General features: G+C 43.8%; 1 long non-coding RNA gene across 1 annotated transcript in view; it reads left to right on the top strand.

Annotated features, from left to right (window-relative positions):
* Nucleotides 1-16098: 16098 nt before the first annotated feature.
* Nucleotides 16099-19892, top strand: part of LOC141743653 (uncharacterized) — a 541341-nt gene continuing 537547 nt past the window's right edge. Inside the window, exon 1 of the long non-coding RNA XR_012587137.1 lies at nt 16099-17021. This is a non-coding gene — a long non-coding RNA (uncharacterized LOC141743653). The remainder of the gene's footprint in view (nt 17022-19892) is intronic.

Below are 19892 nucleotides of genomic sequence, written 5' to 3'. Positions count from 1 at the left end.
CTATGATTTTACACGTGGCTATTGGGCATCTTTAGCTGGTCATTAGTGAGGGTGAGGTATCAGCAGAATAAATAACGTCCTTTATGGAGAACTTACTATGCACCTCTCTGGGATGATATTTCTTGCTGATGGAAAATGAGAGCGAAAAAAATCTTACGATGATGATCTGATCTAATAGTGTAATTTTTACTTTCACGGTATTAAAAGGGAAATTATAATCCTCTAATACAAGTCCTTGCTCTAAAATTCCAAAATGTAATAAAGTACCTCTCAATTTAAAACTTTAACATATCCATAAAATAATTTAGTATCTATTCTAATGTGATATTAGAATATTTAGTACCTATTTTAATTTAATATTAGAATATATGGACATAACTTTGACCACTTTTATACATATGAAAGGTTTAGAATCTTCTAAAATCTTTAACAATTAGTTAAGGGAATATTAGAAGGTGAAAGGGGAGCATGAGGTGAAAATACTAGCGCTCTGCATACCCGCACAGGAAAAGCGTGTTACGTGCAAATTTGGTGCTAAATTCCATGAGTTAACATGTTGTTCCAGAAACCTGGCTCACACAGACTTATTCTAGAACAAGTAAAATTGTATATTTAAAAATCACATTGATCAGCATATTCAAGGACAGAAAGAACCAGAAATGTCGTAGGCCCTTATATTTGCCTCAGACTGAAATCTGAATCTTTTATTTGGTTAAAGAACAGTCTGCGCCTGACTAAAAGACAAATCACGATTTTATTTGAGTCCCTGAAGGAATGCAGAATTTTTCATTGTTTTGGGGAGTTTGTTATAGTGGATCTCATCAGGAAAAATACTTACTGTGTTTACATTTTAAAGAGTTCTGGTGGCAATCTCCAGAAAGAAAGACTGCAAAGCTTTTCTCCATTAGACTGAAAAAATCACTGGTATCTGATATTTCACTCTCTACCCAGCTAACTAATCTCTTTAAATACTCGGTATTAGACATTTTCTCCAGTTTCCCAGCACTTAGGGCTCTTTTCTGTAAGTTTTCTACCTTTCAGCTTCATTTTATCGTGTGGGCATAAGAGGCTGATACAACATTCTTTTATCAGCTTTAGCTCTACTACACATGCGAACAATTTAATCTCTGTTCTCCTAACCACTACTTATTTCTACATATAACAAATAAAGAGAAAAACCCTTTTAAATGCAACATGGCAGTGTGCATGCATGGATGATAGTGACTTAATTATCTACGTGATGACCTTTTAATTATTTTCAGAGTAATTATTTTCAAGGGTCCAATCCCAATTTCGGAAGTGTCACTTATGTATCTAATTTCTAAGCATATGACTATCCAGGCAGCTGTACAAAAGCACTTACTTTTATCAGGCAAACTTTTAACATTCTCAAAGAAAGAATTCACATTTGTTTGACAAGACTTTATCTTCCGGAACCCTTCTGCCTTGAATTCTAGCAGTAATGCTCTGTATTCAAAGCTTTTGAACTGTTATGTAGAGAAACCCACCTCATCATTCTATTAGCTTCTCTTTTACAACATGGGTCACGTTGCGTGGGTTTCGATTTTATTTTTTTTTTAAGCTTTAATATAACATTCACTGCTTCCAGGAGTTTCTAGAGTATTCCAAGATTCCCCTAAAATGAATACAGTATATACCTGCTTCTGAATTCAGTTCATCTGAATCAGCTGCTTTCAAATATTCATCATAAAAATACTGCTTAATGCTTTCCTTAGAAACTAATTGCTTGGAAAATACTTCACCATCATTATGGAATACGAGTGCACTCTCCTACTTCTTTCCAGAAACAGAAAAGAAATAGATATTGAACACTTTCTTTCTTTCTGTCATTACTAGCAATTTGATTTTCTCAAACTTTTAATGGTGCCATTTATATATATAAGGAGATATTCCTTTTTTCCCTAATATAATGTAATATCTATTCTATTGTCCTTAGCTAAGCCCAGGATTGAGCCTTGGTCTCACTTCCACCATACTTCAGAGCTTCTAGCTCATTACATTTGCCTTCCCACTTTTTACACTGTGATATTATATACACCTTTTTTGCTAACTGGTGTCCTCATATTGTCACCAAACAAAGTTGGGTTTTTAGAAGTTGCTTTTCTCGGTCATGGTGTCGTGGCTATTTGGGTAGCTACGAAGCTTCCTCTTCTTTAATTCCTCTTTCAGTCCCAATGTGATATCTACTTACGCTTTTATCTCCAAAGAATGTCATTCAGAACATATTTAACTTTGAGAAATTAGACTCTTTTGAGGTATCAGTTCTCCACATTATTGCTAAGGTCCTTCCTCTGTTTACCAACGGTAAGTGCGATCAGCTGAAAACCACTGGTCCCCAGGCAACTGTAAACTTCCATTACAATGATTAATTCATCTTTACCTAGCCCAATAAAGTCCAAAGTGGAATGAGTGCATGGAAAGTATCTAGCTATACATCTCCTAAATTGAACTCCCAAATAGCAATTCCATTTTTCTTTGGAAGGAAAGAACGGAAGTAAAAAAAAAAAATAAATTAAAAAGTCATATATTTTAAGTTTAGAAGAGTGAATATTCTAACCACCTTTTTCCCCAAAGCTACAGATGAGTTGTCTAAATATCAAATTTCAGATAAAAAAACAGAGCAATTGCATAAATGTTTGCAGACTAGGAAGTCCATGAGCAGACAAGGGATTACTAGGAACTGAAAAACAAAGTAGCTTTAAATATCAACATTATGAACATTTCAGAATGTAGTTCCTTTCTGTGGCAATCTAGCTTTTTAAAACTTCCCTATATACATGGGTTATGTGTGTGTATATATATATATATATATGTAATTCTGCAAACAGTTCATTTTAGCAGCTATTTGGCTGCGTGCACTGGAGCAATACAGACCACAAGTCTGCAAAGCGTATTAGTGTCAGATCAAGAGGGCTGAACGTAAAAAAGTGAACCAAGAGGTTTAATTCCTTGATACGAAGCCAATAGGTACAATCATTTCAGAAGGCAAACCAAAATAAACCAAAATGAAAATGATAACATCCATCTGAAAAGCGGTAGGAAAGCAAACATTTTCTTTTCCACCTATAAATGTCAAATATCTATCATTATATCAAAATTCCAATTGTGAAATGTATTACTTCAGACAAGTAATTTTAACAGTTAAGCTCTTTCAGTTAATTTGTTCAGATATCTATTCCAGACATCTCTATTATATATGAGCTTTCATCTTTAAATTTTGCTTGTTAACATCAGTTCTTACTGTTACAGTGACAGATAGTTTCCACTGCAACTTCTTGATTTCAGAAGTTCATAATCCTGTGAAGCCTTGAAGCTTTCTCTAAACGTGGGTGTTTTTTCCTGAAGTGTTTATATTATTATAAAACACCCAACAGGACCATTACAATGAGATGGCATCCTTTATTCCAGTATGAACTGTAGAAGAGGTTCCAAAACCATATAAAAGCAGTCAGAATGGACAAAATCAAAGATGCCTCTCACCAAGTACCCTTCTTTTTGCTGCGTAAGGTGATGTTTAAGCATAGACCAGCAGATAGTGATGATTTCCTTAAAAACTCTCCCAACATCTGGCACTATTTGGCTCAAAACAAAGCTCAAGTCAAATATCTATGGTTGTTTTCACTGGCTTCTTCTTCCTAAGAACATTTAAGCACAGTTAAACTGCCAGCATTCATAGAATCATAGAATCACAGAATGGTTTGGGTTGGAAGGGACCTTAAAGACCATCTAGTTCCAACCCCCTGCCCTGGGCAGGGACACCTCCCACTAGGTCAGGTTGCTCAAAGCCTCATCCACCCCGGCCTTGAACACCGACTAACCTGGAAATTATAGGAAATGTCTTTCACTTTGGGTTATTTCCCTATTCCGGGGAATAAGAAAGGTTATCTTCATCTTCTCTTAGAGCTTTCTATCAAGTAATCTTTCCAGGTGCAAGACATTTTTTGTCTTGTATAATAGGGTGTATACCTTTATGTCCATATTTATGTGGCCAGCAGGAAGTGCTGAACAAAAAGTACCACCAGGAGAAGATACGGTTATTCTGATCGTTAATGGTACCAAATATTTTTAAAAGACAATACATGGTAGAAAAGGCTCAGCTGTCAAGACACAGTATAAATATTTGCCCATTATGGCCAACTAGAGGCAAGTCAGGACAGAAATTGCTTAATACACTTGATTCCCACTAAAATGTGTCCCAAAAAAGAAAAAGAAAACACCACAAAACAAGGTAAAAAAAAGAGAGAAACCCAAGATTTTCAATTACAGAGAGGATTATAAGCATTGATTCACTGCAGATCAGAAAAAGCACACTGCTCAGGATCAGCAGAACATTTCCCATCCCACCCACAATGGTTTCAACTTCGGCACTTCAGACATGTCTCGCAGCAGAGGCCACCCATCAACACGCTCATAAACACGTCACTTGGGAAGATTTTTGTCTCAGCTCTACAGCTCTGACGCAGGCAGGGCTATTCGCCGGACAAATGCCACAGAATCCTGACAGTTACAACATATCGCTGCAGTGAAAGGTATTCAAACATCCCCAAAATATACCAAAAAGTATTCTTTTCAGCTCCCTTTATGATGTACACGAAAATTTACTAACGCACCTGACAGAGATGAAGAGGGTCTTCCTGGCTGCTGAGGGACACGGGTGACATGGGGCCGTATGTGAATGCTTTAGAGTTACAGTAATGGTAACAGCCCATGTGACATCCCTGTCTTCCATAGGATAGAATCATGGAATCATGGAACATCTCAAGTTGGAAGGGACCCATAAGGACCATCAAGTCCAACTCCCTGCTCCTCACACGACTGCCTAAAACTAAACCACATGACTAAGAGTGTTGACCAGATGCTCCTTGACCTCTCAGAGGTTTGGTGCCATGACCGCTTCCCTGGGGAGCCTGTTCCAAGGACCACCCACCCTCTTGGTGAAGAACCTTTTCCTCGTGTCCAACCTGAACTTCCCCTGACACAGCTTCATTCCATTTCCTCGTGTCCTATGGCTGGTCACCAGAGATGGGAGACCAGTGTCTCGCCCTCCATTGCCCTCCTTGAGGAAGGTGTAGACTGCGATGAGGTCAGAAGATGCGGATCTTCTTAGCTACCAGAATAGAAACGGACGGTAAACAACTCCCACCACCACAGGAAGCTGCTTTTTCTCCTTTATCTGGAAGCCACCAGCCTCGCCTGTGGTTACGTTTCCTTAGAAGAAACCACCTTCCCCTAACCAAACAGCAAAAGTAAGTGGTGGTCAGACCCAGAACTTACTATTCAGGTGTATTTATAAAGCCTTAATTTACAGGGAAGAAAATCATCTTTCTCCAACGCAGTAGCCTGAGAGCATCAACATTTTCTTAAAAGGCTACAGATTTTCTTTCTCTTTTCCAGTCTTTATGATGTTTTTTCCCTCTTCCTGATCTGTTTATTGACATGCAATTCTTTTAATACACAACGTTAATATGCAACATTGTACGCACAAATATGCAATATTAGCAGACTTTTCCTATTCAGTTATGTATATTCTCCTTTGTTTACAGAAGCCGGAGAACAGGCCAAAGACTGAATTCCCTGCTAGCCCTTGGACAGGCAAAGGTAAATGCAACGCTTTCCTTATTGGGTCTGAAAAAGGGAGAATTCCTACCTTTTCGTGCCTTTGGAATCCTCACAGGAGTAAAACTTTCCAAATCCTGGCCAGCTGAAAAACCTATTAATTAAATCTTTATAAGATTGCAATAATTAGGTAAGATTTCATAATGTATTAAATGTTACTCACTCATAAATTTAGCATGCACTCGTGGAGGATTCTTGATTCTTTATAACACATGCCAGCATATGATTTTTGACACGATTTTAAAGCTCAAACTGTCCAATATATTCTTGCTAGTTTACTCACAGCTTTGCCTGACATATTTATAAATTGTGATCAAAAGCATTTCAGCTACCTGAAAAGAAATTGAAAAAGGAGTGGAAACTTGCCTCTTCAGCTGTGGCAGAAAAATCCATCTTTTTTTTTTTGGTAAAAAAGCCTGTTGCGCAGATAAAATGGAAACCAGTGTTTGTTGGGGAGAAACTTCTTACTGCTGAGCCGCCTCCATTGATACACAAACAGAACTTGCTCAGATTTGACTGATGTGAATATTTGAAACTATTAACAAGTGCGTTTAATTCTTATGCTGAGACCATTAGATGCGTTTCTGAAGTACCACACGCTGCACGGGATGTGTATCAGCAGCTACATGCAATATCAGCAGCTCTTTAAGCCCTTAGATGTAGGATTTTAAGAGTCCGTACAGAAAACAGGCCATTATATTAGAATAAAGAAAGCAAGTTTTAAGGTTGTAGCCGTGTTGGCGGGTGGCAGTGGGGGCTGCATTATTTTTTATTTAGCCATCTCAATTTTGAAACACTTTAAAATCCCAAAATGCCAAGTGTGAGATCACAGGGATTTAAATGATGAAAGCAGCCAAATGAAGGCAAGTAAACAACACGAGAGGACTCTTTCTTTTCCCTTCCTGTTTTTATGCCTTTTTGTTTTTTCTCCTGGTTTCCTTAATTTTAGCTATTTATGCCTAGCCTTCTTTTATATTTCTCAGCTATGACTCCAGAACATGGAATAATATTCTGCTTGCATAACTCAGGTGAACAGTCAATATATCAAGTGGCCACTAAATTCATTACTAGCTTGAGTTAGTCCAGTCGAATAATACCTGTTGAGGTGGATCCACCCGCCTAAGGGATTCACTTGGATGGAAGCACATATAAAATGCCAGTATATGATCAGCCTTGGTAGGGGCTTTGCTGTTTTTAGATAGCACTTCCTTTTCTTAAAATCCATTAAAAAATGAGATAAATTGCTTTTTAAGGTCTGTGAAACAGTTGAAATTTCGAATAGTGTATTGCAGTATAAGTGTCAAACTGAATTCCGCTGGAATCACTGAAGGTCTTTTCACTGACTTTGACAAGGGTTGTTATAGGCCCATCATTAGTAAAGTAGTATCTTCATTAGGGTTATTTTGAAAATATAGTAGTTTTTTCCAGTGGAAGGCACTCTGCGCTCTTCTGAACAAACACTTGCTGAACACTGAGAGTTTACAGATTAAAATAACAGTCGGACAGTCAACTTTTTAAGTCATAGAATCATAGAATCACAGAATGGTTCAGGTTAGAAGGCACCTTAAACCCACCCAGTGCCACCCCCTGCCCTGGGCAGGGACACCTCCCACCAGCCCAGGTTGCTCCAAGCCCCGTCCAACCTGGCCTTGAACCCCTCCAGGGATGGGGCAGCCACAGCTTCTCTGGGCAACCTGGGCCAGGGGCTCACCGCCCTCACAGCCAAGAATTTCTGCCTCAGATCTCATCTCAATCTCCCCTATTGCTCCCTAAACGTTACCTACAGTTGGTGGCCCTCTTTCAGGCGTGGAAGGCATCTGCCATTTGTGTTTCATTGACCTTGAAGCTTCCTCGTTAGAGATGGAGCTTCACCTATTCAAAGCAAGCTGTGCAAAACATTCAAATAGATTTTTTTTTTTTTTTGAAATGCATTTCACTTTTGATTTCCTACTTCTTCCATTGAGAAAGCACTGCCTGAGCCCAAAGGGATTTCCACATCTAGCTTTCATGCTTTTTGTTGCTACATGGCAGTGACCGCTAGATTGGCAAACAGAATAATTGCCTTTGAGAGATTTCTTTAAGGCTGTTAAGAGCATGAACTTCATTCTTTTTAAGTAGCTTCTTAAATAAATGCTTCAAAACAAAGTCAACTATTGATCCAATTCTTTGAATAAAAAGTTCTCCCCATTTGACAATAGGATTTACTACTGAAGACAAAATGTACATTAATCTTTCTAGTTTATTGTCTTCAGTTGACAAAGGTAGAATTAGACTTGCTGCACAAAGAAAGATTTGTACCCTCTGTTTGAAATGACAAATCTACATAAATTCATTGACCGACTTAGGATAAAAGCAATCTTTACATCTCTATGTCTTGTCACCTGAAGGGGAACAGGGATATAATTTATGCTTTATTGCCTAGTAATATTCTTGAATAACTGTTTATTCTCTAAGCACATTTGTGATTTCCTTGTTTGTTTATTGTAGTGCTGTATTTTTTTTTGCCTTGGAAGTGAAAAAGAACATCCAGAATGTCTATTTACTGCCAGGGGAGACGGGTGGAAATTTCATCTGGGAAAACCAACCAACCAACCAAATAACACACACACACACACACACACACACACACGCAGAATATCTGGAAGAGTTTGTACCAACTTCCCAGATTTTACACTTCTGCCTTCGACCACTGGGACATCTAATTTGAACCCTAATCTCTAAAGCGGGAGGGATGGGAGAGAAGACAGGAATGTCAATATTCCGTCTGTCACGTGTGTGTACGGCGGGATAAAACCAGGCACTGTGGGACAGAAACGGGTTGATTTGGTGTGTTGTTTTTTTTTTTTTTTTTTTCTCTCTCTCCCCACTGGCAGCTGCACTGAGGCTGAGCGAGGACGGCTACTGCAGGAGCAGCGAAGGGAATCCTTCCTGCAGTCTCACCTCCGCAGCTTTTAACTTGTGTTCCCTTCCCTTGCCATCATCCCGGTGGTGGCCCTAAGGAACGGACAGGTGAGACCTACCGTCTTCCTCGCCTTGCATGCGGATTCGGGGGACCGGGAGGGGAAGGAAAAGGGCAATAAAAGCAGCAGAGAAAGGCTGGGCAGGCGGTGAGCCGGAGGCTGAGTACAGCTCGCTCGGCGCTGGTCACGCAGGAGCTACAGCAAAGCGGTAAAAGCCACGCACACAAAGTACACTGCGGCGGGGCTCTCCTTGAAAACAGGCTCCTGCGACGTTACCGCCGACACACGTAGGTAAAGACACAGAGAGAGAGAGGGAGAGAGAGAGGCGCCGACACGCCGCGGGGCGAGCGGCGGCCCCGGCGGCCGAGCCCGCTCCCTCCCCGAGCATCCCCCTGCCCCGACCCCGCCGCGGCCGGGCGGGGGATCGCCCTCCCCGCTGGAAGGGGCAGCATCGCCCGCCCGCTCTCCCCTCTCCCTCTCCCTCTCCCTCTCTCTCCTCTCTCCCCGGCCCTCCGCCCGCCTCCGCGCCCGCCTCCCCGCGGCGCGCCCGCCCCTCGCCCGGCATCCCGGCGCTGCCGCCGGCCGCAGCAGCATCCGCGGCCGGGGCTGCGCGGCGCGGAGGGAGCGGGGCTGGCCGGGCGTGCGGGGAGGGGGGGGGAGGGACGGGGAAGGGAAGGGAAAGGGACAGGGAAAAGCCGGGGGGAGTGTATGTGTGTGTGTATATGGAAGGGGAGGCGGGGGGCGGGGGGGGTGGGGGGGGAGAAATCAAATAAATAAATAACCTCCGCACCAATAAGAGCGGCAGCGGCTGCCGAGCAGGCTGGGATCGGATGGGAGAGGTCCTTCCTGGGCTCGATTTGTTTGTGACTGGAGCTGCAAAGTTCAGAGCCGAAACGTGTTGCTTATCGCCGGCGGCGACCGCCCCATCGTCCCCCGCCCGGCCGAAGTGGGGGGGTTGCCTGCCCTGCCCCTGCCCTGCCCGGGGCCACCCGGGGCGGCCCCTCCGCTCGCCATCCTCCCCGCCGCCGGGGCCGAAGGACGGGAGAGGAGCGCCGGGGGCTGCCTCTCTCGCCCGCCCGCCTTCCCCTCCTGCCGGGGGAGGGTGGGGAGGGGGCAACGGACAGGTGAGTGCCTCTTTCCCCCCACTTCTGCCCGGGGTGACACCGCTCCCGTCGCCGCGGGAGCCGCTCGTTCATCAAACTTTGCCTCCCGCACCCCTTCGGCGGGAGGGAGAGCGCTGGGGGTTGATTGGTTTGGCGCAGAGGGAAGCCGGGAGGGGAGGAGGATGAGGAGGATGAGGAGGGGGTCCCGGCTCTGCGGCGCGCAGGGCAGCGCTCATCGGGAGCGGGGGCTCGCAGCCCGAGTTGGCAGCGCGGAGGTAGAGCGAAGTTTGGGGGGGGGGTTTTGCCCCGGAGGGAACCCGCGCAACAGGCAGCGTCCCGCGGAGGCGGGGGCGGCGGGCGCCCCGCTGCCCTTTGAGGTAAATTCGCTTTGTTTCCGCCACCTCCGAGGGTGCGCCGGTGGGTGCCGCGCTGGCGAGCGCCTCCTCCTAAGGAGGAGAGAAACTTGCACGTCTCGCCCGAGGGGTGGATGGGGTCTTTTCGCCCGGTTGCGCGTAAGATGCGCGGGGCGGGATGCGGGTGTCTCCCCCGCCCCGGCTTGCGCAGGGTTGGGAGCGCAGCCCCGCGGTGTCTCCCCGCCGGCGGCCGGTCCCCAGGTGGGATGCCCTGAGCGGGGCGCGTCCCCTGCGCGCATCCCTGCGCGCACCCTGGCGGGGCTGCGGGGAGCGGGCGGAGGCGGCGTGTTCCCGGGGCGAGCATCGCCACGCTGTTGTTTTCCTGCCGGCGGTTGTCTGTCTGGTTGTCACCGCGCACCGGGAGAAGGCTGAGATTCCAGGGGTAGTCTGTCTTAATTATCGCAGAATGCATAAAGGCGTAATTGCTAAAATTATTCAATAGCGGTTAACAATTAAAAGATTATCCCGGTACTCCGCAGCTAGCAAGGAGCAGACTGTACTAATTGGATAGTTAATGACATTTAAATAGGCAGGCTTTCTTAAAATAGTAAGCTCCACTCTTCCAGGGAACTGAATAGGGTGTTGGAATATTTAATAATTATATTGCGGCGATGGTAACACTTCCGAAAGGGTTGTGGTAATTAAGTTGGTAGCTTGGCCAGCAGCGCTGGGACAGACTTTGCACGGTGTTCGAGCGGTGGCGAAGAGAATGTGCCTCATTTTTCCTTTGATAGGTAAATCTCGCTAAAAAAACCTTAGAAATTTGCGTGAAGGCAAATCGAAGGGGAGGCGAATGTTTTACCGATTGTCCAGCGAAATCTTCTCCCAGCTTTTACTGACATCATTTGACTGAATCCATAACTGAACTTGGGTTTTTATGTCACTCACTCACTACTCGAGTTTTATGTCACTTTATGCCACTTACACCGACTGGAAATAGTTACTGTTTAATATCGGGAAGACTGGATCAGGGATGGTGTAACAACGCTCATCCTTTGAAAACCAAACAGCTAAGGCAGTATTTATTTCTTTTTTTGGTAGTAATAACACACCAATTTAAACACTGTACTTCGATAACAAAGTGATAAATAAATCAACTTCTGCACGGTTAAACTTCATTTTCTAAACTTTGCTCTTCACATCTCTCGTATTTCTTGCATAACTTGAAAATGTTCTCTGAGAAACTCATAGAGTAACTGCATAAACTTGTTGCATTTTCTTTTAAAAGTTTTCTCAGTGGAATGTGGAATACAGTTGGCATAACAAGAAGCAACACAATGCAATCTTACGCTTGCCGTATTTTTTTTTCCACAGAGAAAATATTTCCCCCTGTCTTCATAAAGACATGCACTTAAGGAAAATGCCAGAAGTGGAATTAAATAAGAGATTCAATTTAATGAATTAGGCAGGGTATTCTATTTTAAGAACTACTGTAGAGAGTAACACGTAATTAAAATTATAAACGGGCTCTTATATACCTATGCTTTATTCAGTCAATCTTAAATTTTCTCATCAACATGGTTTTATCTTCCCTTGAGGTAAAAAAAAAATAATAGAGAAATAAAGTCTTGTGATGCTGGTGTAAATACTGGAGGGGCTCGGGGCGCGTGTCTCCCAAGTCAGGGAAAACGCTGAGCTTCACAAAAGTTACATTCACAATTGTAAAACCGATCTGTTTTCTTCTGGAGTCGGATGCTGCAGTTGTCACTTAGGAGGCTTTTTGTGTCAGACCCCAACCTTGCTCTTTGCACCATCAGAGATACATTTCTCAAACACTTCCTTTATTCTTGCGTGCCGAAGTATTCAAACATTTCTGGTGAGCGTTGCTGCCGACTTCTGAACCTGAGTTCCATCCTCTGCCTTCCCAAATGAGGGCTTCTGAAAATCAGAATGACGGAGCTTTTCTTTCTTCCTCCGGTCGTGTAAAAATGTGAAGCTCGAATGAAGACGGGGCTTGATGTTCAGATTGGATTGCCTCCAAAACAAAAGTATGACTTTCCACACAGCTGATAAATAGAGAGCTGAATGTGTTAGCAAAGATTTACAAAACACTGATGTCCTGACATCTGGATTTATGGAGTGTCTTTGATAAAACATGGAGTGGGAGAAAATACCAAAGAGGGGTTTTTTAGAGGGAAAAAGAACCAACCCCCAAATAACAGGGTGATTCAAAAAGGCTTTCCACGACATGCTGGCTTGTATAAAGCTGTTCTGGGGAGCTGTGTTTGTGTATTTTCCATGGACTTTATTAAAATTATGCCAGCGCAAGTTTTACGAGAAAATGAACTCGGCTTGAAAAATCCTCCTAACGAAGCACAGGTACCTTTCTTCTATAACATTTACATATTTTTTCCCCCTGATTTTTCCCAACTCTTCATCAGTAAATCTAGGCAAAGAAGATTCCCCAGCGTTATTAAGCACGTTCTTCTGTATTGCTTCTAAACTGTGCCACCTGAAGCCTTTCCTTCACCCTGACATTTGCAGTACTGGTCTTAAACTTCGTGTCCTTGGTAGGTTGAAAGTACCCTTCTGCTCTTCTGACACTTCCAAAAGATACACGCCAATGTTTTACACCTGCTGTGTCGAGAAATTGTTGTATTTACTGAACTCACAGCTCAATATGGATAAACCCATAAAAATTTGATCTTGGAAAATGCAATTTCAATATGGGGGTGGGGAGGGATTTCTTAAATCCTGTAATTATCGTATTCATATGGCTTGTTAAATGAGGGAACGTCAACTTCTGGGCACATGCCTCTCTCCTAAGAGCAAAACACCCTGTGGTTGACTTTGAAGCTACAGCATACGTTACAAATCATTCCAGGTAAAACAAATATTTAAGAAAAAGAGATGCAAAATATTTGTTAATGCCTTGAAGCGAGCGGGCTATGAAGTTCAGCATCAGACTATTTCTAGTCCAGCTAATAAAATACAAACCATTACCTGTGATGGATACTGCAGTCAGACTTCTGCAAGCCAATACTTACATTTTTTAAAAAAAATATGTTGGCTTCGTAGATGTTGACTTTTTTTTTAACACTATAATAGCATTTTCCTGTATTAAAGATAGCAATTGAAGTTATCAACTAATAAATTCCATAGGCTTAGCAGAGTCATGGTCTGCAAATTATCAGAATGACTAAAGCATTAAATTACATTTTTATTTGTGCAATAAAGATAATTTCATACAAGACCTGACTTGCAGCTCTATTATGTTATGAACACCTTCGTACTTCTGAAATCACGTTCTTTCATTCAGGTCCATAAAGAAACTAAGTTTTACATGTGGACCTGTTACTTCTGGACTATGGATTTAGCAATTTAATGAGGGATACTCTAGGACTCGCGTTTTTTTTTTTTTTTGATGACTAACACTTTGTCAGGAATGACCGATCTTGGTTTAGCACACACACCTGCACTGATACATACCTGAATATGGGCCTATATATGCTTCATGTGTGAAAACCAGTCTTTTATTTAATAGACTTAGGAAGAGAGATAACTATCTGCTTTGCAAATTGCTTTAAAGATTTCATTTCTCTAGTACCTTGTGCCCCAAACAGTACATCTGTTATACGGTAAGAAAGAATTTGCAAAGATTCTTTTAAAGCACGGGAAGGGTTTCAACCATAGCACGTAGAAAGATCAGCGGGAGGTATTTGCAAATACTTTTCCTCTGGAAACATGAACGAGCCAAAGATGATGTTAGTTTTGTTAATTCAAATTGCATCTCTAATCTTAAACTGTTGCAGCGTAGTACCTAAAGGCAGCCTGCCTGGGAGCTCCGCTGGAGTCTAGAACTCTTGAGAATGTCTCTTCTAATAGCTGCTAAATGTTCCAGTGTTAATTAAGAGGTAATGTAAGTGGAATCGAATGTTATGACAGCGTAATGGTCTCCTGTTGAATATAAGTTCCATGGCTAAGCAGACGCACTTTCAGAAAACAGGCATATTTCAGCATTGTCTCTTCAATAGGAAGTGTTTCTGCAAAAGCCTTAAATAATCCCCCGTAGAGAAATCTGCTCATCGTGTTTCTATTGCAGCACTCTAACGAGAGCAGCGTCGCTTTCCCTTCGTTAGCTGACTGCGGGGCCGCTTCGCAGAAGTCTGTAGGGTGACAGGCATGGTGGTTCTCCACTCCAGTCCCTGTCTGCTCCAGTTCCCGAGACTTCTGCTGGCTGAAGCTTCTGGTTCCTCTGAGGGGAAGGAAAGCGAGAAGGGTTCGCTCCGGGATGTGCCGTCGGGACTCTTCGGCAGAACTGCAGAGGGCAGACAGGCGGCCATCCCACTGTGTGTTGTCTCAACCCCTATGGAATTGTCCAACCCCCCTATGGAACGGGGGTTGGAACTAGGTGATCTTTAAGGTCCCTTCCAACCCGAACCATTCTGTGATTCTGTGATTTAGGCCTAGGAGCGTTTGAAACATAACAGGGGAAGTGGTCAAGTTGCTCTTCCCCCCTGATAGACACCTCTGCATTGACAGTTCTGTTTATCAGGAATCAGTCCATCTTTGAAGTAGTGTTAAAAATCACATTGATTTAATCTCTGAAGAACCTTAGAATCATCTAGGTTGGAAGGGACCTTTAAGACCATCGACTTCAACCATTGCCCTAACACTGCCACATCCACCACTACCCCGTGTCCCTCAGCACCACGTCTACACGTCTTTTAAATCCCTCCAGGGATGGCGATGCCACCACTGCCCTGGGCAGCCTCTTCCAATGCTGGACAACCCTTTAGGGGAAGACGTTTTTCCTAATATCCAATCTAAACCTGGCACGGTTTGAGGCCATTTCTTCTTGTCCCATCGCCTGTTCCTTGGGAGAAGAGACCGACCCCCCCTGGCTACCCCCTCCTTTCAGGGAGCTGCAGAGAGCGAGAAGGTCTCCCCTCAGCCCCCTTTTCTCCAGGCTGAACACCCCCAGCTCCCTCAGCCGCTTCTCACCAGACTTGTGCTCCAGACCCCTCACCAGCTCCGTTGCCCTTCTCTGGACACGCTCCAGCACCTCAATGTCCTTTTTGTGGTGAGGGGCCCAAAACTGGCCACAGCCCTCGAGGTGGGGCCTCACCAGTGCCCAGTACAGGGGGACCATCACTGCCGCAGTCCTGCTGGCCGCACTATTGCTGATACAAGCCAGGATGCTGTTGGCCTTCTTGGCCACCTGGGCACACTACTGGCTCACATTCAGCCGGCTGTCGACCAAGAGATATGTGAGAAATCATTTTCATTCCCACGCTGATCTCTACCTTTTTATTGTAAACCTGTTCTCCCTTGGGACAGGGTAACATGGAGATGGAGCCATAATGATGCTCAAAAGACCATCAGCCGTTTTCAGGGGCAGGGAGCAGGGCGCAGCCGGGGGAGGGCAGGCAGCCAGCAAGGAGCAAGGTCGTTTTTATCCACTTCCAGAGCAAGTGGGTTGAGGAAGGAAGAAGGATGAAGCGTGTGCTAATTGACAGTGGGCAGTGCCTTAGGTCACAGCAGGAGTGAAGCTTGTTGAAGTTTGGACTGAAACACCTCCAACTTGGCTCTGAGAGACATTATCTCGGCAGCTAATTCCACTTTATGGTAGACTGACCATTATATGTACGATTTCAGATGAAAGCGTTTGAACTGTTAACAAAATTATCTGAAATTGCACTGATTCATGCAGTGACAACCATCTAACATTATGACTGATAAAACCCATTTAAGCCCCGTTCCTGCGGACACTACGCACATGTTTAATCTGGTGACGAGTCCTGCTCGTATTTTTAGGGCTACAACTTGATACAACGAGCGATATGAAGCGCAATCTTCTATCAGAAGCAAAATCCATTTAATGCGCTTCTTTTTTTGGGAACTAACAACTCTAATTTTCATTTTGGCGGATCCCTGACTGGCGAGGAGTCATGCCCCAGCCGTACACAGTGCGGCTTCACTTACACGCTAACCCCTGTAGGTCACTGGGGTATAACTTGTTCTCGGACAGCAGAGATCACTAAACCTAGTTTTATGTTACGCTGAAATAAAACATCACATTCAGGGAACATACAAGCCTTGTCAAGGTAATTTTTAAATATTTCTACCTATTTGCTGCAGTGAAGGGGATAAAACACAGGGATGAGAATCGAAATGGACCAGCTGATGGTCTAAGGGGAAATCAAGCTTTGGAGAGAAGAGGTGATAGTTAATAGAGTTTTGTCCTTTTTTTTTTTTTGTATTTCAGCAAATCTGCTAATTTAGGGTGTGGACAGAGGATAGTCTGTGAATTAGATACCGTGGGTAAGAAGGTACTGTCCGTTCATTCCCTTAAAAGTGTTAATTTAATTGGATTTTGAGCTGCCTTTCAGACTAAACCGCACACGTATTCCTAGTCCATTGCAGCAGGAAGTAAAATATGTTCATTTGCAACTGCAAGACTAATTAATTTCACTTCACTTTGCGAAAGATTTATTGTGGCTTATGCATCCCTGGGAAAAGGAACTGTAGTTGTAAAGTGCTGTAGCACAAAGATTTGTTTGAAATAAAGGTTGACTAGTCAGGGCTCACTTCAGCCATCGCCAGGATTAGCAACGCCGAGGCACTGGTAGAATAAGGGTTAGGTTTTACCACCCTTCCTTACGCTCACTAGTAAATACTCCTAACTGGGTGAGTATTCACTCAGATTTGCTCTTTGATTTCTCATGCAAAAATGGGGGAAGAAACTCCAGAAAGAGAATGAGGGGAGATTGCATGGGACTGATTGGCAAACGAGCGACAGCTGCTACAGCAATCAAGGGGGACGGCAAGTCGTTATTCTTTAGTAGCAACTGAAGGAGTGAGGATCGGATTTAACATAAAGAAGAGAAAGGAGGAGTGATGAGAACAGAGAACAGCTAAAGAAGGCTCTAAAATACTACCTTGTCAGAGGCTCTTGGGACAAAGAGGTTAGTCAACACGGGGAAAATTTTTTTTTTTTTGTTAAATTAAGGAAAAAAAAGCCTATACTTTTTTTGAGTAAGAAGTATTAAGCTGGGTATGAAGTCTGTCTCTTGAAGAGCTTGTGATGCGCTGTGGAGGACGCGGAGTGAGGGTGTGAATCTCGAGCAGAACGTGGATTCTTTGGGTTTAAGCCGGGTTGAGGAGAGCTACTCTTTGTCTGCCCAGAGTTTGCTTTGTGCCGTGTGGACTTGTGTTCTTGGAGGACAGGAAGAGCTTTTTAGCCACTTCTAAAATTTTCTGCCCTTGTTTCCTTTTTATAGACTTTCATCCTGGTTTTTTTTTTTTCCCCTCTATCTTTGTTGTCTTTACTTCTATGATTCAAGAGCATGAGGATCTGAAGATAAAATTGACCTGAAGTGAAAACTCCCTGAACCAGTAGAATTGACTGGGGCTGTGATTACACTCAATTTCCCCCTGCTGCTGGTGTCGTGTAGAGTAATATTGTGAAGGATTCTGTCAATTTTTGGTTCAGCTGCTAGTTGTCATAATGGTAAAGAATCACAGGGAGAGTCACTATCTTCAGTCAGTAAATGAGAAACTTTATTAGAGAAAGGAAAACTGGTATTTTTTCTGAAGCTTTCTTTTTTTTTTCCTCTCCCCCTCATTATAAAGCTTTCATGCAGAATCTTTTCATTTCCTGACTGAATATCTGCAGCTGATTTTCAAAAACTGTACATGACATTCGCAGCCTTGGTTCCATACCTGTTTTTCTTGATGGGAAGCGTTAAATTTTTCCAACTCTTTGGCGATTCATTTCTACTTTCTGACAACCTTCTCGGCGGAATTACTTGGAGGAGCATACACACAACCGATCTAAACTGAGGAATTCTGTAGTGGAAAAAAACCAACCAAACAAAAAAACCACCGCAAAAACCCAACCAACAACAAAACTTCCCTAGATTTTTAACCGTGTTGAATCAACTCAATGCTCCCAATAGTTCTGCTGGTGCAAATGTGTGAGGGAGGAGGTGGGACCTGCTTTAGCCAGCCTTGCCACCACCTCTGGCTTGGCACCATCAAACTCTGGAATCAGAAGGTTTTGTGATGGCATCATTATTGTCTTTAACCTTCTATGCCCTGCCGTAACAGCTGGAGACGTAGTTAGAGAGCAGGACGGGACTCTTGTGCAAGACGGCATGTGCGTTTAACGAGTACGGGTTCTGCCTTATCCTCGTAATGGATGTAATCCTCCACTGTCCTGTCAAGATGTACACACTTGCGTATACAGCCCGTCTAATAAAACATGTAAGACTATTTGTTCATATTTAGAACTTTGGACAATGTAGTTAAACTTTAAACTTATTAATTTTTCTTCCCCCCCGCCCATGCCCCATTCTATCATCTGTTCCTCACAGGGAACTTCATGGCTTCCAGATCAGGCACTGAAGCTCCCATTTGCTATTTGTGCGTCGCTAACTCTCTGTATAGCGTAAGTGGCGTGCAGCTATCTAGTGTAAATAATTCTTTGCTACGGAAACTTCCTATTGCTGCTTTTGTTTACTCAACTGCGGCGACTTTCTCCACCCACCCAGCGAGTCTTCCCTCTTGCTCTTCTATTTTGGGCTCATCCGCTTCCCAGGGGCGGCTGTGCTTCTGCTGTTATTGTAGGCACCTGCATTTACAGCCTGGCATTGCGTTCGCCGTGGGCAGCCCTGGCTGCGATATCCTGAGCTTCTGGAGTGGCTGGCCTTTTCTCCGAGTCTTTGGCTCTTTGCCCTTCAATTCCCCCGCTCCAAAGTTGGTATTTTGGGAGCCAGATCTGAGCCTCGGACAATCCTTTGTGTGAATAACCTGGAAGCAGACATGTTGTGAAATCTGTGTACCAGCCCTTCTTGCTTATCTTTCTCAGAGAAAGAGGAAAGCATGAGGAAAACAAGCAGTAACTAGATAGTATTTTTAATCTTAAAAATACAGTCTATTGCCCCAAATTGTTTCTTCGTTAGTGCACAGATCATGATCCGCTGAAGAGTTGCGCTCAGCGGTCGCACCTTCAGAATAACACAGGCAGCATATAGCTTTGGGGCTTTCTGAAAGCCGGTTTGAAGCCGGTGAGAGAGAAGTGTTTGTTGCGTGAAAAGCTTGTCAACTCACCCAGGGAAAGGACGCGCGCCGGGTACGCAGGCGTGAGGCTCTGTCTCAGCCCTGTCGCAGCAATCCATCTCAGTCTTGCTTTGGGGAGGCCGCTTCTAGGTTTAATGTCAGTTTACATTTTGGTGAATACCTTGTTTCTGTTTCTTCACTGCAGAAGAGATCCTTCTTCACTCCATGACGGTGTTTTTGAAGTGCCTATCGTGTTTGTAAAATACCCGCCGTGACAAAACATACCCAGTGAAACGCAGGCGGTAGAAAATAGTGGTGAATACCGAACTGCTGGTAATTTCCACCCTAGTAACTCCTGAAGTTATCCCACGTTTCCCCAGTGGTCCCTCAGAACTCTGAGATGATGAATGAATGTCTTGACGTGTTTAAAGCCTCCCGAGTCTGGGCTCGAGAGGGACCCACAATAGAAGTCTAAATGTCAGTAGGAAAATTTTTTTTTTTGTTTAAATGCCCTCACTAACCACAGTAGAAATATTGCTTCATGGGGAGAAAAATGCGTCTCATAAGCAGGATATTGCAGGAATTATGCATTCAAACCGCTATCGTGAACTTCAGTTTCACAAAACGAAAGCTTTCGTCATCCGATGAGGACAGTACTTTGTGCCATCTTCAGAGAACGGTACCAAGCCTGTCTGGCCAAATTCTGCATTAACTCTCTTTAAACGTTCAAAGGTGTTATGCAGAGATAATACAGTGTGTTATACCTGCAGTCCCTC

This window comes from Larus michahellis, chromosome 5, assembly GCF_964199755.1.
Source record: "Larus michahellis chromosome 5, bLarMic1.1, whole genome shotgun sequence".
Classification (NCBI taxonomy): Eukaryota; Metazoa; Chordata; class Aves; order Charadriiformes; family Laridae; genus Larus; species Larus michahellis.
This window is presented reverse-complemented; position numbering and strand designations above follow the sequence as displayed.